The sequence below is a fragment of the Canis aureus genome, chromosome 11, assembly GCF_053574225.1.
Source record: "Canis aureus isolate CA01 chromosome 11, VMU_Caureus_v.1.0, whole genome shotgun sequence".
Lineage (NCBI taxonomy): Eukaryota > Metazoa > Chordata > Mammalia > Carnivora > Canidae > Canis > Canis aureus.
The window spans coordinates 17414347-17437743 of NC_135621.1; the positions used below are offsets into that span (position 1 = coordinate 17414347).

The 23397-nt window shown below is 36.2% G+C and overlaps 1 long non-coding RNA gene across 2 annotated transcripts; it reads left to right on the plus strand.

The window, feature by feature from the left end:
* The first annotated feature begins 1916 nt into the window (after positions 1-1916).
* LOC144323434 (uncharacterized) lies at positions 1917-18985 on the plus strand. 2 transcript variants are annotated; one of them, XR_013388870.1, is made up of 3 exons: positions 1917-2377; positions 14861-15032; positions 18687-18985. It is a non-coding gene; the product is annotated as an uncharacterized LOC144323434 (long non-coding RNA). The 2 variants fall into 2 exon arrangements; XR_013388869.1 differs by having other exon boundaries at positions 1920-2225.
* The last annotated feature ends 4412 nt before the right edge of the window (positions 18986-23397 follow it).

A 23397-nucleotide genomic window follows, 5' to 3' on the forward strand; every position in this document is an offset into this window, starting at 1 on the left:
CCCACGGGAGGCAGTGAAGATTAACACGGAGTCTGAGAATAATAATGCATACACAGAGCTTAGCGAGTCCTTGAACACCGTCACTCCCTTTATTCGGTATTTGGACACGATTTATTGGCAAGCGCTGTGTTAATGTTGTCTTCAATTAGCAAAATGGAGTTGAAATTATCAAAATCCTGGACCAGAATGCATCAATTGGTATTATAACCATGCTTGCTAGACCTGCTGTCAAATGAGGCTAGTATATTTTCCGGCCAAAAGAAAGACTGGACCACAGAAACTCAGCCTGTAGAAATGTAAAAGAGTTGCTGATTGCTTGAAATAAACAGAAATAGGAGCAGGCAGCTGGCTGGGAGGAATCAGAGATAGGCTGATATCATTTTGGGGGAAAATCTCTGTAGATCAATATTACAGAGGCTAATAGAGGTAGAGCTCCAGGGACAAAGGCATGACCTGAAAGTTGTGACCTCACCTGCAAAGGGAAGGACAGCTTTCACAATGTCCTCCTCAAATAATGTGTTGGCTTTTTTAGCTTCATATTCCACTACCATAGTCAGGGTCAGATATTAAAGTATGTTAACTATGTGCAGATACCACAGAGGCATAAATGTCATACAAAAAACCTGGGGCCATTGCAGATCAAGGGGCAGACCCATATGGGAAGCACACCCCCTGGATTTATGATACAGTGAGCCTGTTTGCCAGACAACCAATCACACACACACATACACACACACAAAACACCCACGTTTCATGTCTAATCCAAAAAAAAAAAAAAGAAGATGATTAAAGCCTGAAATATTATAAGTGAATGATACATTGCTTTATTTATTCAGATGAAGTTAGGGAGATCTTTTGTGTGTGTTATACCTGGCTTTGTCTCATCACAGTTTACCAAAATAAGTGGGTGTTTACATGTGTATATAAGTGCTTATATATATGGTGGGGTTTTTTTGTTTTGTTTTTTTGTTTTTTGTTTTTTGCATTTCCAACGGATACTCTCCTCAATCGCCAGAGTGTTCATTTCAACTCTTAGGGATATGCTTTTAAGAAAGCAGTTCTTATGGTCTCATTTAAATGCAGTAAGAGAAAAAGGATTAAGTGCATGCGCTTTCATTTAGCAGGTTCAGCTAGCTTATTTGTGCATCCAACATAATCTCTTAAAAATTACCATAAGCAAAATATAACAGATTGTAAACGGTTGCTCATATTAACTTAGCTAAGTACTTGTAATCTGCATAAGCGTTATTTAACAGAACATAATTGTGTAACAGTATGATACCTCCAGAGTTTGGAAGACTGTTATGTGACTCAATCATATTTAGCAATCAGAAGGCTAAAATAGAGAATACTTAAACAGTAGATATTTTTTTAAATACATGCAGATGCATTGTTTTTTTCCAAACTGAAAAGTACATTTGAAATTAGAAAAGAAAAAAAAATCTGGCTTTCCTCCTGGTGTTCCATTTCATTAGTCTTAGTTTGAAACAGATACAACAGACAATGAGGAAAAAAGGAGAAAAGCCATTGTCCTGAAAGACAAACTACTTTTGATTTGTAATAACTGGACTTCGGTGAGAGAGAAAAGGGTTTTTGTTTGTTTGTTTGTTTGTTTGTTTGTTTGTTTTTTAGAACTCCAAAAGCTCAGCTTTAAATATTGAGGGTCAATTTTGAAAGACTGAGAAGTACAGTTTATATCATAAAATATAAAGAACAGAAGATCCAACATGATGATCTTCCAGCCCAAAAGGAAGTTAAGGATTCATCCAGGTTGGTAGTTGCCCAAGCATAGTCCTGGAATGACAACGTTAATGTGACCTGGAAACTTAGAAATTTCAAGTTATTGGCTCCATTGGGACCTACTCAATCAGAAATTCCAGGTGCAGAACTCTGCAGTCTATGGTGTCATAAGCCCTCCAGGTGATTCTGATTTGTGCTTGAGAACCACTGGTCTAAGCTAAAAGTGAGTTTAGGATAGGAGTGATCCAGAGGTAGTTTGGGAAGGGGCCATCATATCCGTCCCACCTAGAGGCCAAAACCAGGCCTAGGGTGAGAAGTACTCAATACTGAAAGCCTGAGAGGACAGGAGAATCCCTGGGTATGGACTTATCTCCATTCTGAGCATGTAACACAGAAAGAAGGTCAACCTTTTATCCACGTTCTATCCAACACAAGATCAGGAGCTGCTAGCAGCCTCAGCGCCCTATGTGGTGCCAGGAAAACAGGTGAAGCCTCCTCTCTAGCTTAGGATGGAGTCAGGAGTGTCAAGAGGATCTGAAGTTGAGACAAGAAGGACTCAGTCTGAGGACCTTGGGGGTGGAAAGTTCGCAGAATGGATCACCCGGAGAAAAAGAGAGAAAGAGAGAGGATTCTGAAAGTAATTGGGTTACTTTGAACTAATATCTTGAAAATGGGGCCTCATAATGAACTTGTTTCCATTTGTAGAAAAGTAATGGCTGCTATAACTTTTTTTTTCATATCGTGCTATATAGTTATTTTATAACTATTCATTTTTAAAATGCCAGCATTAAAATAAGCAGGAGGCTTTAATAACATAAAATAAGTGCTCCCGTGGTTACGTAATCGATATTTTATTTTTAACTTGAAAGATCTGGCCACGCATTGACTTTAACAGTTTTAATAGCTAATATTCAATAATTGTAAGTTGTGTTTTAAGAATTATGCTCGGTGCTTCTCATTGGTTATTTCAGTTATGCATATAACAAGTCACTAAGATAGATGTTATTTTATATATGAGAAAACTGAGACTTAGCGAAATTAAGTAATTTCTCATTACACACCATAGTACAGTAAGATGCAAATGTAGGTGTATGATATCAAAACCTAAGACCTTAATCTAGAGATTATTATGATTGTTATTATAATCTAGAGATTAGAGATTGTTATGCTGGAGTGGCAACAACTAATGCCTGAAGAATGTACGTAGTATAACATAAATACTAAATAAAACACTTATTTTGTGACCTCCTAGGCAGTCAATAAATATTTGTTGAATGAATGGATAAATACCATTCTATTAATACAAACTCGCTTCTATATTTGATTCAGACGGGTCTTTCTTAATCACCTTATCTAAATAGCACCACCCTTTTCCTTGAATAGGGGGAAAATCAGGTCTCTTTAACCTGATTTATGCTCCTTCTCAACACTTATAATCACATGACATACATATCTATTATAGATTCACTCCGTTTCTGTCTTTCCCATTCCTCCTAAGCTCCATGAGAACAAGACTTCGTCTCTGGCTCCCTGCTGCATCTTAGTGCTTGGAGTATAGTGGAGATTCAATAAAAATTTCCTCGATAAAATATTCATAAATGAAATCACTGTATTTTTTTTATTTTTTTTGAAATCACTGTATTTTTGCAACTTTTAATGACATATGTTTGCAAATGAATAGTAACCTTCAGCCAATCCCTGTCCCTTCTATTTCATCCATCTTGAATGCTAACAAAATAGTCCATGGTCTTATCTATGGGATGAGGAGACATTTTCTAAATGTTTGCCAGAGGGTCAGTCAAGACTCTCCTTCCATCGAAGCCCCTGCCCACGATGGTGGCATCGTTTGAAGCTGATGAAGTGCCAAGCAGTGTCCACTTACAGAATGATTTTTGGATTTGTGTCTAGAGAAAGGGGAGAGGTGAAAGGCTGAGAACACAGAGACCAATGGAACAGGGAAGCAAGGTGGGGGTGGGGGGATGGGGGATGAACTATCTATCACCTTGTCTTCAAATATTTACACCACCCTCTTGTGGTACAGGTAACCCCAAAGTCCCCCGGGCCACTGGCGGATCAACTGGTGGTTCCTCGTACCACCTGCCCATCATGGTTACCCCAACAGAGCGCACAGCAAGTTCCTAGGGAGGGAGCCAATGACAACAAAAACACAACTCAGAACAAGAGCACAAAATGAAGGGTTTTAGGACAGCAATCCAACTCTCAGCAATCTCCAGGAGGCTTTTATCTCTGCAGGCTAGAAAAAAATGTGGTCCTTATTTGTTTTCACCTAGCAAAGACATCTTGTTGGCACCAGGAGCCCCAGAAAGCACCTGCCAGGGCCTGATTCCCACGACGTGCTGTGGGCCGCATTGAGCTTCACATGACCAGAAGGAAGCCTGTGGGTACCCAGACCCCTGCAGTAAAGATCCAGCTAAATGTAAAGATTTCTTGATTGTCTGACTGATGGGGTTGGAAGGATTCGATGCTTCAGCCCAGAGCGAGTTCAATAGCTGTCCAAAAGCCATCCTTTTGCACATTTAGCATATAGAAAACATGTTTTAGACACACTTTTTTCTTTCTTTCTTTCTTTGGTCATTGGGGTTGTTTTTTGTTGTTGTCTGCTGTTGCTAAACAGGCAGATCATTGTTTTCATTTTCTGATTTTTCTCTTTAAGTTAATCATGCTTCCTCCTCTCAAGCTTTTTATCAGCTTGATCTTATTTTCTGGGAACTCCACCCAAGTCAGACACTGGAGAGAATAAGAAACAAGGCACAGCAGCTTTGTGTTTTGGTTTTTTGTTTTTTGTTTTTTTTTTTCAAGTATGCTTCTATCAGAATTAGAAGGACTTAAAAATAATCATTTTTGAATCTCATAAACATAGATTTGAAGGTAAGATGCCATCATTTCCTTGCACTTCTCATGTGAGGTACACACGGGAGGCCCGTAAGCTTTCACGTCTTTGACAGTGAATATAGAGAACTATGGAAAGACGTGAAATTGAGAGAAGGAAAGAAATGGGAAAGTGATAGTTATTTCTACAGTTAAGAAGCAGGCCAGAGCCTCAGAGAAAAATAGCCAAAGGTGGAAGATTTGCCACCTTCACACTAGGTTGTTTGTCATATTGGGGGAAAAATAAAACATATTTTCATAATGAGAATGTTGCCCTTTGGTGCTAAATAAATATGCTATTAGTCTAAATGAATTTCACAGGCTCTTCCTATCCTTTTTTGAATTGAATATTCCTTTCAGAATGCAGCAAGGGGATTTGTATGATTATGAAGCATCAAACTGAATTCTGGAACACGGTCAGGACACGCACGAGATAAACAGAAAGAAGGATGGAATGTCTAAAAACCATGACAATAGAATTCTTAAAATGTGATTCCAAGTTGTAGAAAACATATTTCCTTAAAGAAAAAAAAGCCAAGTTATCCCAGATAGTACATTATCACTTCCCTTTGATCATTTTTTTTATCTTTAAATTCTGTCCTGTATTGTAAAGAAGAAAAATAACACATCTTTTCAGATTCATTATGTAATAAAAATAATAGTAGTAAGGAGGCACAATCAATTTATATTATATACAAAATGGCTTAGTTTTAATGAAGGATTTTATATGAATGGATAGACAGACAGCCTATTATTTCATGTAATACAACCAATGGATTGGACTGTTGCTCTGTTGATGCCTGGCCAGGATGTTCTGGTGTAAGGGAATCTTTCATGATGGCCAAAGGTAGAAAACTCATCATTTCTGGATCTAAAGAATGACTAAATTCCCCAATTACTGTATCTGAGGACTGTCAGAGAAAGAAAAAGCTCATTAGTTCAGCATAACTACCTGATTATCCTCACACAGTAAAATCTTATTTTTTATGCAAAAATGGGTTGCATTTTGGAAAAGCACTGTTGCATGGAAAATGTATTAAAAGAGCTCCATGATACGTGCCTAATGTTTTTGTATTGTTGAGGAGTTTGGAAGACAGTATTATGCATACAGATGTGTTACAGATCATTAAAGATCAAGAGCTTTCAGATTGCAAAGTCAACAGGCTCATACAAAAACTGAAAGAGAGAAGCAGCATCTTATTTGGAATAGGAGCTGTGACAAATAGAAATAAAAGTGATATTCTAGTCACTACCCCCACCTTGTTCAATACCCCACTTTGTATTCTGGATACAGAATTATCCAGAATTAATATTTGTTTAATAGTGCGTACTTTAGAATTAGTGTTTTTGAAATAATTTACCAAAAATTTTAAAGAAGGTGGTGTTGTATAAGTAAGACTCGACATCAACTTTTGTACCAATTTGCAAATAGACAATAAAATAAGTAAATATACGCTTTGGCAGACCGATTTAATAATAATGGGGTCTCCGTAAAAGAGTGAGAAAATACCACATTTCTTGAAAATATTATTTAACAAGTTTTGACAGGGTTTTTTTTTTCCTTTAAAAGGAGCATTTTAAGTATGAAATTTGAGTCACAGGGCAGTATTTCAAGTTTAAAGGTAGTTTGCATTTCTTGATTTTGGAGGATGTGGCCCCCGGTTTGAAATGGCTGGGGAAAACATTTTAATCGTCGGCTTCCTGCAGGGTAGACACTGTAAGTTTTGAGAAATCAAATTTGCCTCAGGTTTCATTTGTTGTCAACAATGCTTGGTAAGGAACAAAGATTATTTTACATATAACATGTTCTGCTTAATCGTAGGAGAAGATCTACTACCAGAAAGTTCCAATGTCCCTCATTTAAGATATAATTAAAAGGAAGTAAAAGACATGTGCAGGGAAGGGGCTCATGTCCTGGGCATCTGGCTCTGGGCCCCTCCTTTGGCCAGACTCGCTGGCATTCAGCTCCCCCGGCCTTTGCTCCCCGACCCGAAGCTCCTCCTTGCCAGCAAGGACTCAGCACACTGCCAGATGGTCAGCAACAAGTGGTCATTGCTTCCAATCTGGCTCTGAGCACACAGGCCAAGTCAAGAAATTAGGTTTCTGCTTTGGTTCTGGGGATGGGTCTCCAAAAGGACATGTCCCGGCCTCCTGGGCCAGAGTTGTTCCCTGACTGCCTGTCCTAGAGCTCCTCCCACCCCTCGAGCTTGAACCTTGCTTTTCTCTCCTTGATCCGGATCCTCACACCTTCTGGAGCCTGCCGGTAGTCCCCTAACATTCTTCCTGCTGCTGTTTGTGTGTTTTGTGTTAGCCAACTATCTGGATCTCTGGAATCGGCCTTTGCCGATCCACCTGCTGACTCCTGGTGATGGGCAGGTGTCCCCCCTGTGAAGGCCCTGGGCCCAAGCACTTACCTGTACCTCTGTCCCGTCACATAGTCTCTAGATGTGCTATTCTGCAGCTCAACCCAAATCAGCTTTGTGGGGAACAGACGCTTAGGCATTGTTTCGAGGTCGTGTTTAAAAAACAGTTTAAAGGCAGATTGAACCATCTCTGGAAAAACAAAATGAACAGACAGTGACAATCCCTCTAGGACAAGGTACGATAAAATAGAATAGAAGAAGGCCAGAGGCCCACTGAGTACAAAAATCTTGAAGAAATGTCATCTAACTATAAAATATGGAACTTGGCGAAGATAAGCCTACCCCAAATCTAACACGGTGTTTTGAGTCATTGAGTGTCGGAAGAGACATTTTTATCCTGATCCATCCTGTCTGCTTTGTGACTGAGATATTGAAGATGGACGGTGGTAAAATTGTCAGAAAGTGGTTCTCTGACAATTGGTAAAGATTTGGTGCAGTCGATCAAGAAAAAAAAAAAGGTATAAAGCACAAGTATTCAATATCGTATATGAATGCTCTCTATAGGCCTTACTCTTCATAAGCATCGAAAAAGCAATGAGAAGATATTACACCAACTTCGTTTCAATAAATTTGAAGTTTGAAACGAAATGGGCAAATTCATAGAAAACCTCAACATTTCAAAACATATTGAAACGCCTATATTACTAGAGAATCTGAATTAATAATAAAAATATTCCCATAAAGCTAATTTCACGACCTGATGGCATCACTGGCAAATTTTACCAAAATTTAAACAAAAAAATATTCCCACAAAGCTAATTTCACGACCTAATGGCATCACTGGCAAATTTTACCAAAATTTAAATAAAAAATGCCACCCTTACGCAAACTATTCCAACATACAGGGGAAAAGTGGGAGATCATTTATGAAGCCTACTTACACAATCAACAGACAACTTACAAATCTAATAATTATATGAGTTATTGACTTGATGATAAAACCTAATAAAAATAGTACCTATGGAACACACACAAAAAAAAAACCCAGATACTTCTCAAGGAAAAAAAAGATAGTGTCTCAGTGTCAGCATGGTCATGAGCCAAAACCTTTTTTTTTTTTTTTCCAAAGTCCTTTTAATGCCGCTTTCTATCAGAAAATAAAATATATTATTTATTTTTTTGATATATTTTTAATTTTTTAATTTTTTTATTATTTATTTTTATAGGTAAACTAGAATCTACATATTCTTAAGACTTTGGTGATAATTTGTGAATAAGCGTGAAATCGACAGTCTCCTCAGCTCAGAATGTTGTACCAAAGGGTGGCCTGCTGTTTCCCTTTGTTTTGTTCTTTTTAAAAATGTCTTGCATGCTTATTTTAGCGTGCACAGAATGGTTAACAAGGAAATAGTCTTCTACGTTTTGCCTTCCTTGTGTATCCTCAGATTTCTGATTTGAAGGGGCCGTCAAATAACTGAGCGAAGGGTAGATGTTGCCCGGGGTAACAAAATGTACATTCTCTTTTTGAAACTTCATACTTTACGTTTGAAATGTAAAATAATTTGCTATCTGTTTATTTAATTTATAATGGCAAAAGTATTGTTACGAGTGCAGACGAGTGGAACTCTGCCAAAGTGACTCATTTAAAACAAACGAACAAAAAATAGCAATCAGAAGTGAAAGATCGCTCTATCGAAGTACACTAGGCTGATTTGCTAATAACTGTGTCCTGTGCACGACTAATGTTTCTAATCTTTTTCAAAGATAAAATATAGAAACAGCGGAAGCAGTTTCAAAAAAAGGTCCTGATAGAGACAGTCATTATGAGGTTTGCGGGTTTTGTGTCCAGCCCCGCTGCCTTTGCTCTTTTGCTGCTTTCTTCTATCCCCCCCTCTAAGCTCTGGTCCTCCTTGTAAACAATACAATTCAGCCCCAAATATCAGGAGACACTTGTAGCAGTCTTCAAACAGGAGCCACAATTCTTTGATATTTCTCTCATCCAGTTGAGTGATGAGTGCCCCTTCCCTTGGGATCTGGTCTCTGTGACCGTGTGACCTACAGAAAGCAGCCCAGGTGATGGCCGTGCCCGTTCCCTGAACCAGGTGTTAAGACACTGGGATCTACTGGAAAAGTCGCCTCACATTCTTGTAGCAATGGATTCGCGTTAGGAACTATGTAGGTATTTAATTCCATTTTTTTTTTCATATTGATAAGCAATTTTTGCAAAATCCTTCCGTTGAACAGCCTCTCCTTTTCCCCATGGAATTATCACCTGTCATTTTCACCACCTATTGACCTTAGACTGTCACCCAGCAGGACCCGAGAAGAAGCTACCAACTGATGAGAGCAGGACCTGGGCTCGGTAACGACTGCTTGCACAGGTTACCCCACCTTCCGTCCCTACCCCAAACTTTACCTGAGTAACAAATAAATAAGTAAGACTCCTTGTGTTAAACTACTGAGATTTGGGGTTTTATCTGTTACAGAAACTAATTTTAGGTTGAGTTTTATAGTATTGAAATGTGGTTGGAAATCTTTTGTTTTAGATATTGAATCAATCCAAAGAAATCTTAGTCTATAATTATCTTTTTTTTAAACTGCCTCTTTATTTGATCATAGTATCAAGTTTATTTTTTCTTTCTTTCTTTTTCTTTCTTTCTTTCTTTCTTTCTTTCTTTCTTTCTTTCTTTCTTTCTTTTTAGTATCAAGTTTAAATTGGCATCCTGCATAAGTCGGACATGTTTCCTTCATTTTAATTTTCTGAAACAATTTGCATAAGATATAGATGATGTAGTGTTTTTGTTTTTTGTTTTTTTAATTTTGGCAAAACTCACATGAACCTGATGTCCTTGGAGGAAAAGGGGAATTTTGGCTACCTTTGGTCAGGGATCCACTTGGCTTTAAAAACTATAAAAAGAAGTAGGCACCTTTACTTTATGAAAAAAAACTGCACAAATACATATTTACCCATAGTTTTATACTTAACTTTGGGTTTCCTGTAAGAATTAATTTTTTTCTGTAAGAATTAATTAAATCAAGATTATAAACCACTGACTTAGTCATGTGTCAGAATACCGTCGTGCCTTACTGAAAATTTCCTTTTGTTCTTTTGTTGTTTACTCTTACATTGCTTATAAATATAATAAAGACCCGTTTAAAGATTCTAGTTCTTTGTTCTGTCAAGCTTGTTTTAATATGGAAAAGTCCTGTTGAGATGTTTTTAAAAATTGAAAAATCATCACCATTAGAGGGAATACTAAGTCGTCTCTAAAGCTACCAACACTATAAATTCAAAGTAACTAAACCAAAGAACATCTTAAAAATTAGCCAAGCAGAAGTCAAAAAACCAAGTGTTTTTTTTTTTAATTAGGACTTTTTTAATTTATACAAATAAATGGTAGATAATTTAGTGGCTTGAAATAGCTGTAATTATTTCTTACCTGCATGTAGACAAGAAATGGCCAAGTGCAAAGGGCATTCATGCTCACCTACATAACTTTACCCCTTCTCGCTGTCCGCATTTACGTGCCCCTGACAGGACATCTCAGAGGCCCCATCAGCTTGCAGACCCTTTCTCGGCTAGCAGGATTGTCCATGAGCAACATGTCCTACTTCCTGGCCTCCAGCTTTTGTTTTTGTTCTGTTTCCCAGGCAACCCCACTACATGATGTGTGCCAATAGCCTGGAGAGGTAGCTGCTGACACTGGGAACCGAACCCATGAACCCACGTCTCTCTTGTGGCATTAAAATGCATGATAATGAGCTACTCTTTGGGCTCCTCAACAAGAGTTGACGTCATAAGATTCCCCAAATACGTGCATGAGAATTCCTCATGTGCCTAGACCGTCCTCCAGCCACTTGATACCTCCCTGCCCCATGTGCCCTTTCTGAAAACTTCCTCCTAGATGTGCATCCTCCTCTTTATGCAAACAGAGGTGATAAGGGAACATGCTTCTGAGCCTCCCTTCCTAATGGGACTCAGGATGAAACATTCTTCTCTTATTTTTATCTCCATTTGGAAATGATCCCTGTAATATTACCTTTTAGCTCGAGTGTGTGACTGTGCCGTGGGGACTGCTATAGTGCAAGTCACTTGAAACATAGACATTTTTACATGACTCTTGCAATTTTTTTTTCATATTCGATAGAGAAATGAAATTGAGGACCAAAATCATTTGCACCTAGTTTTGAATTCCCCATACTCATTTTCTTTTTTAGAGTGAAAATGCAGACCTGTGTAATAAGAAGCACTAAAGAGAATGTGATTTACTACTAAGTCAACTATTTGTGGGACGTGTGTGATAGCGGCTGCCGGGAACACATGCCTGGTTTTTATTTCCCGCTTTACTACTGACTTATTGTACAACCTTTATCCATGCAATTAACTTCTTTATTCTTGATTCACCTAATTTAACTGTAATGGCCATTATGAAAATTACCAAAACATGTATTTATTTTCTTCTCACTCAGCCTTTTGAGTTTCCAACATATGTAAAGAAATTCTTTAGGGAACTTTATATTATTAGATATTATATCATTTCTCCAATATTTTTTTTCTCATTTTTTCCCTCTGTCTTTGGTAATATTCAGTCAAATGCTCTCCAAAGCTATGAAGTAGAGAGGAGAGAGAGAAAAGGCCCTATTTGATTTCTTCAGTCTATTAAAACTGCAAGTCATGGTATAGTAGCTGATTATAAAATGAATTTAATGGATTTCAATATTTTTTTAAATAGACTATATGACTTTTTTTATTTTTTTTTTTTTACCTGTGTGTATGTTTCTTGAGGTACAATGTAACATATATGTATTATGGATTGACATTTCCAAAAGTTTGAAAATCTGCTTTTTGGGCTACTAGATATTTATTATATAATACGTACTAATATACCATTCCTTTCTCTACAAATTTACATTTCTTCCCAAGATTATAATTTTTGAGTGATTTAATTTTAAAATTTTCCTCAGGGATAACATTCAAGTACATATTACTCTAGTCTTACCATGAGAAAAACATCAGACAAAGCCGAATTAAGGGACATTCTACAAAATACCTGACCGGTAATCTTTAAAACTATCAAAGTCATCAAAAACAAAGATCTAAGAAACTGTGGCAAGCAAGTGGAGCCTACATAGACACGATGACTCAATGTAATGTAATATTTCAGATGGGATCCTGCAAAAGAAGATTAGGGCAACACTACGGAAATAAAGTTTGAAGAAAGTATGGACTCTAGTTAATAATAACATATCAACCTCAGTGTAATTGTGACAAATATAACATATGAATGTATGATAGTAATAATAAAAGAAATAGCATAGAATATAGAGCAACCTGTTACTATCTGGGCAACTTTTCTGTAAGTCTAAGTCTATTCTAAAATAAAAATATTTTGGTACAGATATTTCTAATTTTAATTTAAATACAGTGTAAGATATCTAATGTTCTATTTCAATAATGACAGAAACCACCAACATTTAGAGCCAAGTGCCTTGATCCATTTTTTTTAAGATTTTATTTATTTATTTATTAATGAGAGACACACAGAGAGAGGCAGGGACACAGGCAGAGGGAGAAGCAGGCTCCATGCAGGGAAGCCCAATGTGGGACTCGATCCCGGGACCCTGGGGTCACCCCCTGAGCCCAAGGCAGACGCTCAACCACTGAGCCCCTCAGGTGTCCCAGTATTTACTTACTTTAATGGTTATTAGGTGATATCTCTAATGGGGGGGGGGTGGCTTTAATGCGTGCATACTTCACTAACCCTCTACACAGAGTAGAGGGCCTTAGCAGTGAACAGACAGATGAGGGATTTATTACCCTTGTAGACGCCAATCAGACAGAACAACTTTCTCTCAGACTGCAAGAGAGATGTTCTATTATTAAGCCTGCCATATGCTTTAGCTCCTATTGATTACTTTGCTCATTATGGCTGTGGGCCAGAAAGGGTCAATATGTTCTAAAGATCTAGGAAAAGCATTTGCACTTAATTTATTGGCAAGATCTTTGAGTTCTGTGCAAGAGAGAGAGAGAGAGAGAGACTATGGGTATGGAGTATCTCAGTGATAAGTTTACATTATTAGTTTTTTTTTGAGAAAAGCAATAGTCCCCTGGAGATGAAAGTCTTGGAGTGACCACTCACATGAACCTGGGCTTCTCTGTCGGTGGTAAACTATGACTGGTCACCTTAGAATTACCAAGAGTACCTTGGAAGGCAAAGGCATGCTTTCAGTGGAATCCCCTCTGATGTATTAGCACGGGTCAGGTTCTCCCATGAAGAGGAACCTGAATGAAATCAGGAAAGTGGAAGTGGACTGAGCAGACTTACATAGTACAGGTCAGACACAACAGGCCAGCACCTCTCTGATCTGCAGCCCTGGGGAGAACAGAATAAAGCTGAGCAAATTCCCTCGGGTCTGTGGCTTCTTTCCCATCCTCCTCGACCTATGCATCAGCCAACATCATTAATAACTATTTCCAGTGCTCCCGCTCTGGGTTTATCTATCCCTATTCCCCCAGTTTCCACTAGAAATATATTAGCTTAAATCTTCATATAACACCATTTCTGGTAGTACTATTTTCATCACCAAACTCAGATTAAAATAGTCGCTTAAATTAGCAGAGAGGAAAATAATATCAGGGCAATGTAATGACTATCCATTCTATGGAGCAAAGAAGTCTAAGAATAGGGAAGTTAAAATATCAGAAATATTACAAATTAAGAGAATTAACTTCTATCATGGATCACATTAGATCAGCTTTTTCTGATATGATGAATGTCTCAACATTTTGATTATATTAGTGTGATCCACCTAAAAGTACTGTTTTTGTAAATCAAAGTGGTTGAATGTTGATAATGTCCTGTAGTTCAATCTAATAATTTATATCAATCATGGAGAAATAATAATTATTTTTTAGAAGTAGAGATAGGTTAACATTCCCTTCTAGATGGCACTCAAGTGGGAAATAAGCACATGGAGAATGGTGCACAAAAACTCTGAGCAGTGTACTTGAGTGGAACGTTACTGACCTCAGAATGTAAAAGGGAAATAAGAACCAGAGGAAAAGCTTGAAAACTAAAGGATTTTCCAATTTAAAAGTGTTTTCTTGCTGTCAAGCCCGAATGATTTCCTAGAATGAAAGAGCATCATATGATATTGGAAGAAATTGCATTTAATGCTGATTTTTTTTTTTTTTTTTGGCTTGGTAAAACCATGCTGAGTGACACTTCACCTTTCTGTTCTCTAAGGGAATGGCATTATGATGTGATCTGAATTTAATTAATGTGTTTCTAGCCCATGCACATACCTAAGGAAGGACGAAAGTTTTAACTCACGAATCACATGCTCTAGTATAGTTTTATCATTTATTTAAGAAGAAATTAAAGGACACTTGTGTTAGAATACTTGGATATTGTTATATTAAGATATAAGAACTGAATTTAGCTTTATGTTCACTTTTATTTCTTCTAATTATACCCAAGAATAAAATACATTTAAAGGGACAATTTCAGAAGATTTGCTTCAGGTACAATTGATGTGAGAAGTCTGGCATATGTTTATTTTTAAAAGCGGTGAGATTAATGTACTCTGAGAATAATGCAATGAGGTACGCTAAGAAGATTGCCTATAAGTCAAGAGAAAAAAAAAAAGTCAAATGCAGTTAGGAGAATGTAAACCTTCTCCTGTAATTTGTAGGCCATTTATAATCCAGAGTCACTGCCATGATTCAAACTTATGCAGTCAAATCAAACGCTTTCTTTGGTGGATTTCTATTAGAAAGAACTGCTAAAAATAGGACAGAAGCAAATGCAAGTTTCTTACCACATTATCAGATACATTTTCTGAATTTTTAATTCTTTTATTTGTAGGATTGTTTCGATTTCATCATATTTATGATCCATATCCTTGCTAAGAACTACTTTTGGCCAAACGTGAACTTGTACGATTGATTTTCTACTCAGATGCTTCGAATTCCAGAGATCCAGTGATCCTCGTAGCTCCTTTGGGATATTCAGTATGGGAGGAACCCATGATTTCCAGGTGAAGTGATTACACAATGATAATTAAATGTAAATTCAATTACATACGTAAATATAACAATCCTATTTTAATTAAATAACATCTTTTTTTCTTTATACTTTATGATGAATGTCTGAAGAATATTTCCAGATACCTATTTTGTATTAGGTTAAATTATTTCACTCTAAGTAATGGAAACCACAACTTAAATTGTATTTAGGAATGAGAAAATATATCAACTCATATAATAGGCAGTCTAGCGTTAGGCCAATCTTCTGGGATATTTGACTTGATTTTTATAGGGTTTTATGAAGACCCAAGGTTATCTCTTGGTCTTTGCCTTCTATCACAAACTACATTCATCTTGAGGGTGGTTCTCATGAACATGAGATGTCTGCTAACAGATACTAGGAAACAAGCATCTTTTTTCCACACCCAACAGCAAAGGAATTCAGTTCTTTAAAAGTTCAAAGTGAACATTCAGCTGCATTTCGTTGTCTGATGTTAAACTTGGCCATCTCTAAACACTGGCAAAGTTGAAGAAATTATCATGGTTGACTTAGAAGAATTATTTCACAGGGACTAGATGAATGTTAGTCAATTATAATGGCTATTGAACGCTCAAAAAACTGGTTTTAATAATTAGTAAGAGGATCAGTTTTAGTAAAATACTTTTGTCATTTTGTCTATTGAGATTGTTGAAGGAATATACTTCCATTAACGTTAAACGAATTTAAAAAAAAAATTAAAAAAAAATAGGAGTGCCTGGCTGGCTCAGTCAGAAAAGCACATGACTCTTGATTTTCAGGGTTGCAAGTTTGAGCACCACATTGGGTGTAGAGGTTACCTAAAAATGAAATCTTTAAAAAATTTTTGAAAAAAAGTCATAGTCTACAACTTGAACCAGATTTCAATTACATTTGGTTTTCTTCTTCTGTATTCCTGTTTGGCATCTTTCTCTATTTCTCATCAACAGCCATGCAAGTCTATAATATCAACTCTCCAACCTTTATTACTTCGGACCATCTTTTTCTCCAAATTATTTTACCTACTGTAAAACAATAACAGAAGTAGCCAAAAAGATTGAATTTTTGATCTCCCTAATTACTGACAACATCATTCATCAGTCCACCACTTATAAATACACCTGGATTGATTTTAGTCATTGCTTATTTATGTCTTACCTCAAGGATTAGATTTATTTACTTTAAGAAGATTAGCACATTCCTTTTTATTTCCCTTCTCTCATATCTTTCTCTATCAAATTTATTATTTTACTTTTGTATCTTTAACTTCAGCAATCACCTGTCTCCTTAACTTGGCATATAGAATAATAGCTAACACTTACCTGGTACTTACCAGGTAATCACACTACTCTATGCACATCTAGACACATTAACTCAGTTACTACTTAGAATAAGCTATTAGGGGACACCCGGGTGGCTCAGTTGGTTGAGCATCCTACTTGGACCCAGGGCATGACCCCAGGGTCCTGGGATCGAGTCCCACGTAGGGCTCCCTGCGTGGAGCCTGCTTCTCCCTCTGCCTGTGTCTCTGCCTCTCTCTGTGTGTCTCTCACGAATAAATGAATAAAATCTTAAAAAAAAAAGAAGTCATTAGATGAGGTATTATTATTTTCTCCTTTTTACAGAAGAGGAAACACAGTCTTCTAGAGTAGCCAGAGAGGTATTTGGAATTAAATCCATGAATTCGGGGTTAAGCAAGAACCTGTGTTTCTAATCCCTGCATTGTCCTACCACTTTTAAAATCAAACTTTTAAACAAGTCACAAGTTACAATAAATGCAAAATCACAAAGTCAGGTTCACCATGTGATGATTTTACAAATGAAAGATGAGATTATATTCCACAATATCTACAGGCATAACCTATATATTGCAACATTCGCCAAGTGTAAGTTTTTAATTCAATGAGTTTTAGTAAATTTGCAGTCGTGGAATCATCACTATAATTCAGTTTTAGAACAGTCCCATCATTCTACAAGTTCTCCTCATATTTCCACATTTTTGAATCTCCTTCATTGCTTGAAGAATTTAAAAATAATAGAGTGATGATATTAATTTAGAGACAGCTACAGTGGTTATCAGAATGTGGTTGGATAACCCTCAGCATTTCCCCCAAAATCCTCCAGAAGATTGATAATATCAAAACTATGGGTTCATAGGGTAGAAATTCAGAGTGGAGTGTAGAGTGAAAAAATACTGGAGGGACACCTGGGGGGCTCAGCGGTTGAGCATCTGCCTTGGGCCCAGGGTGTGATCCTGGGGTTCTGGGATTGAGTCCCACATTGGGCTCCCCGCATGGAGCCCGCTTCTCTCTCTCTCTCTCTCTGTGTCTCTCATGAATAAACAGATTTTTAAAAATCTTAAAAGAAATACTTGATATTGTGAACGATGAAGGCCTTTTTTTGTCTTTTTATTTATTTATTTATTTATTTATTTATTTATTTATTTATTTATTTTAAAATGTAACACTAGTTACAGCATTTGGGTATTTTAAAAAAGTAGAAATGGACTTTTTTAATTTAAATTCAATTAATTAACTTATAGCCTATTATTAGTTTCAGAGGTAGGGCTCAGTGATTCACCAGTTGGATATCACACCCAGTGCTCATCCCATCACGTGCCCTCCTTCATGCCTGTCCCCCAGTGACCCCACTCCCCACCTCACCCCCCTCCCCTCCCCCTCAGTTTCTTTCCCAGAGTTAAGTCTCTCATGGTCTGTCTCCCTGATTTCTCCCCATTCAGTTTTTCCTCCCTCTCCATGATCCTCTGTGATGCAGAAACAGAATTCAAAGCAAATTTAGAGAAAACTTGGGACTGAAATAAGTATTTTCCCTCTGAATTAATTCTGCATTATGTGTCTAGCTTTTTGTTTTTCAAATATGAAGTCTGCGTTTATATTTAGCACAAGAATCACAATCTTTACCTAATTACATTGAAAAGAGTTTTCTGGCTCTTTCTGCCTGCCCTCTGAAATCTTACCAAAGATATTAAACCAGCTTTTGTTTATGTCAAAGGATTTGAGGATCAGAATGTTTCTGGCTTAACAACACAATTAGATTTCCTACTGAAGTCGGGTTGAGGCAGTTGTTATGACACAGAACTGAGTTTTTTGCCCACTTTTATTATTTTATTTTATTAATTAGGCGGTGCTCATGTTCGTCAGATGGTCTCACACCCATGATTATGGACAAGATTCGGTGGTTTTTTAAATTTTATTATGGAATATAAACACATCAGATATGATCAAACATAAATAAACAGTTTAATGAATAATCACAAAGTGACCATCAAGGTAACCAGCCTCCCCCTTAATGCAGAGAACATGCCTGTCAACTCCATGTGTTTCTGGACGACGACATTTCCTCTCTCCCCATTTGAGGTTAATATTATTTTGACTTTACGGTAATCACTTCCGCGATTTTCTTCCTAGTTTTACCTCCCATGTGTGCATCACAGCAGAACACTTTGCCCTGTTTGTGTTCTTTTTAGCAATAAAATCATGCTGAACATATTATTTAGTGTGCTTAGTTTGCTCAATATTTTTTTTTAAAGATTCACCAATGGTGTTGGATTTAGCTTCGTCTGTGTACCTTTTTTGCTAGATAATGTTGCATTTTTAAAATATAACACAATTAATGTCTCTTCTCATAGAGATGACCAGCATTTCCAGCTTGGGACAACCATGCTTGGGACAACGGTGCTGCCACAGGCATCTCCATGCAGGGCCCGGCGTGCCTTTCCTTGCAACTCTTCCAAGAGTAGAATTGTTTGCTCACTGGATCTGCATGTCTTTAACTGCGGCAGATAATTCCAAACAGTTTTTCAAAATGGTATCAAAAGGCATACAAAAGCCAGGAGTGTATGAAAATGGCCTTCGTTCCACAAGTTTTCCAACACATGGAGTTGCCAGGTTTTCTATATGATTATTAAAGATGTTGCCCAACTTTCCATATGATGCTATTACTGTCAATTGTATTTTTCCTTGTCTTGAAGTTCTTATTCAAGAATGTTGCCAGTTTTTTTTTTCCCCCACGAGTTTTTGGATATTTTTTTCTTTATTGATAAGAAGAGTTTTATATATTCTGGATATGAATTGCTCATCAGTCACGTTGGATGAAAAGAAGCTCCTGATGTAGATGTAGTATCGGCTTCTTTCTGTACCATAAGTGTTCTATGTTTCTTTTTTTTTTTTTTTAAGATTTTATTTATTTGAGAGAGAGAGAGAGACAAAGAGCATGGGTGGGGGACGAGGGGCACAGGGTCGAGCCGGTTCCCCACTGAGCAGGGAGCCTAACCCAGGGTGGATCCCAAGACCCTGACACCATGACCTCAGCTGGGATCAGGAGTCGGACGCTCTACTGACGGAACCACCCAGGCCCGAGCCTTCCGTGTTTCTCAAGAAAGCTTTCCATCCTCATGTTCTTGGTGAAGATGCCATATATATTATCCTTTTCTTCTTTGCCATAGCTTTGACATTATGAATAACATGGTTTTATTTGATGAAATAAATCACACTTGTAATAAGGACCACACCAATCTTTAGTGTACAGCTTTATGAAATTTTCCAAATTTATCTATTTAATCACCACCCAGACCAAAACTTAGAACATTAAATACACACTAGAAACATCTCTCCTCTTTCCCCATCCCCCTCCAAACATAATTATTTATTCTGCCTTGAAACATATTTTTTTCTTTTCCCTGTTTTTAAAATTCATACAGATGGAATCTTGGGGTGTAGAGCCCCTTCTGACCATCCTATTTCATGGAACATTAAGTGTGAAAGCTGTCCCTGGGCCATGGCAGTCGCAACAATTTGTTCCTTTTCATCGCTGCATAATTTTCTACTTTCTATTCGTGCAAAAATGCACAATGCTTATCTCGTCCTGTGACAGACATGTGGGTTGTTTCCAGTTTAGGGCTAATATACATAAAGCTGCTACATATTTTCCGCATATTTTTATGTACATCTGCACTTACGTTTGTGATCTAAACTAGAAACAAAATCAGTAGGCCGTGGAGTATGCTTAAGTTCAGTTTGAGAAGACATTAAACAGTTTTCCCAGTGTATTTGTCTCACTTTTCATGCTAATGATTTATTGGCCATCTTGACTCTCTGGACTGTTGATTTCATTAGTTCTGGAAAATCCTGGACCATTATCTTCAGATATTGCTTTTGAACTATTCCTTCTCTCCACTTCCTCTGGGACTCCAGTGATACAGATTTTAGAATGTCTCGCTGTATTTGCTGTTTTCTTATCCTCTATTCTCTAATTTGAGTCTTCTTATCTCCCAGTGCTGTATTTTAAGTGCTTTTTCAGATCTATTTTCCAGTTGGCTGGTTCTCCAGGTATTTCTAACCTGCTCTTAGATAGAAAATCTGCTTTTGAAAACTACTTAGCAGTATCTTCCTTTTGCTGTTACTACTGGTTAATGTATAGATTTTTTTCCCCAAGAATTTCTATTTGGCTCTTATATAAATCTACTATGACACATTTTATAGTTTCTCATTTCCTGTTAAATCTTTAAGTCTTTTTAAATCTCTACGACTATGATAAAATGTGAGTGTATGTGCGTTTCCTTTGTAGATGATAAATCTAAAACTGAAGTCATTGTAGGTCTATTGCAAATTCTCTCCTGGTTTTGCCATCTTAGTTTTTTCTTTACTTTTGTTTTTCACCATTGTTTTGTACATAGTATGTAAAAAAAAATCAGAAAGTTTTTTGCCTTAGAGAAAGCATTTTGAGTTCTGGGCCTCCTCTCTGTGGTCTTATATTGTCTTTTAAATTTTGACCCAATTTCTTCATTGTCTTGATACCTCTTTGATATTTTCAGATGCTTTCTTTTTAGATGTCTTTTTATCACATATTGCATTCATTTTTAAAAATTGTCTTCAGGGAGAGAATTGAGAAAATTGTTCTACATTATTTCATCAAAGGAAATAAAAGATTGTGACTAATAATTTTTATCAGGTTCAAAAAAACAAAATAAAAACAAAAAACAACCCACAGCTATATCAGATTGCTGAGATATCATAGCTTTTTATTTTTTTTCTTTTTTTACTATTTTACAAGGATTGCTTTCTTTGATATGTATGCTACTCTCAAATTACTATAGATTTAAAGCCTTTATAAAAAACAAAAGAAACAGTACTATTTGTCAAGAGTTTTACATCTAAAAAGTTTAGTGCATCAAAGATTCTTGATGCTAAATACACTGTTGTATTGCAAAATAATAATGATCCCTTTCTACTAAAATATTAATAAAATGCACTTTATGAATTTGCTAAGGATATCCTCATATTTGAAGAAATCTTCAGGTTATAAATAAAATAAAAGCTCAATGAATAAATCACTGTTCTAGAAACCTGGCTCACATTTTCCTCATTTTTATTGTTTGTTTGTTTTTATTATCCTGTACTTTTTCTCATTTCCCATTTATTTAGTTTCATTTCCCACTTTCTTAATTATATAATATTTCTCTTCCAAGCCATAAGAATATGTTAATGATAGAGAATGGAGGGATGGGCTAGAGGGGCAATCAAAATTAAGGAGGATCCTTGTTGCAATGAGCACCAGGTGTTACATGTAAGTGATGAATCACTGAATTCTACTCCAGAAACCAAACAGTTGCACTATATGTTAACTACCTAAAATTTAGATTAAAAAAAAAAATACACAGCTCTTTCTCTTTTCTTCATTCCTCTTCAATCTATATGCCCCTGTACAGTCTCATTTCCCATATCCACTCATTATTAGTTCCTAATATCTTCATTTTATTCTAGTAATTAATTAACTCATGATATTCTTTTATGATAGGTATTTATTAATACTTCTTCAGAGAGCTCCTTTCTAGTAGGTTTAATTTCGCTAAGGGTAGGAATTATGTCCTTTAAAAATTTATATATCCAATTAATAACATACATACCTCATACATCCTACTTCCTCAAAAAATATTTGTCAACTACATTGATTGGTTTAGCCATTTTAATTCAATCCTTAAACATTTAAGGGAATTCAAAATAATACCCAATTAGTATCTCATCTCACTCATTTAATATGCATGGGGGAAATATAATGTTTTAAATGCATAAAGTTTATGTAGCATAAAACCACATATTCTTTAGAAGTGTTAAATCTTGAAAATTTTTGATATGGTTAATGCATTTTTCTCCTGTATTTTTATTGTATGAATTATGTCTCATGATTATTTTTATCTTTAAGCCATGCTAATTGCCCAACTGTTACAAAAGAGAAATGATATGTAGTTCATTTCAGAACCAATGCCTTAAGGTCATTGCTATGAATCACGAAACTAAAATTTGAAAATTCAAAAAGGCTCTGTTCAAAGTGAGCTATATTAACAACAAAACTATGTTCCAAATTTGGTCTTATCCTGTTATCAGTATGATCTAGAAAGTCAAAATTAAAATTTATCTAATTCATCTATTGATTAAGGTTACATTGGGAAATGGTATGAATACATGGCATAGTATATATTCTTTTATATATTGAAAATTGACAAAAATTTAATTTAATTTGTGGACAGCTATAATGAATAGATTTCTCTTATTTCTCCTCTATTTCATGATAATAATGAACTTACTATGATCCTTCATCATAACTACTATGAGAAGGCCAATATTTCTTTTGGTTCAAAGATAGATGATGTGTGTGGCTGACCCTGAAGCAAACAGACTTAATTTCCATGGTTTAAATGGGCTTATTAATTCAAGAACCAGTTTTCAAATAACAGTAACACTTTTATCTCATTGATTCTAGAAATAAATATAAGAAAGTAAGTCATCAGTAAATATGAGTAAATTTGGTTTTCAATGTAGGTCCTCATATTCAGTTCCTTTCTACATTTATTTTTGTGCTATATGAATTTCAAGGAGAAATAAGTTTTCTTTATCAAAATACCTTCTGAAAGTGCATCTATAAATATATACAGAGATTGAAAATGTAACTGAAATTCATATGTTTGTGTGAATAGAAATATTTCCAAGTAATTTTTTTTTTATCTAAAGATTTAATTCAAATGAAAATATAAAAAACAGGGGTGCCTGGGTGGTCAGTCAGTGAAGCATCTATATTTGGCTCAGGTCATGATCCCAGGATACCGGCTCAGTGGGGGCTTGTCGGCTTATCCCTCTCCCTCTGTCCCTCCCCCTGCTCATGAGTCTCAAATAAATAAATAAAATCTTAAAATGTATATATGTATATACAGTAAATTTTTATGAACCTTACTTCTATTTAATTGTCCATTTGGGTTGATAGGTATTCTTCATTTCAGTTCAGACATATGTAATTAATTATTGGATAAAATAATAATCCATAGCTTTGGGTGCCAAAAGGACGTT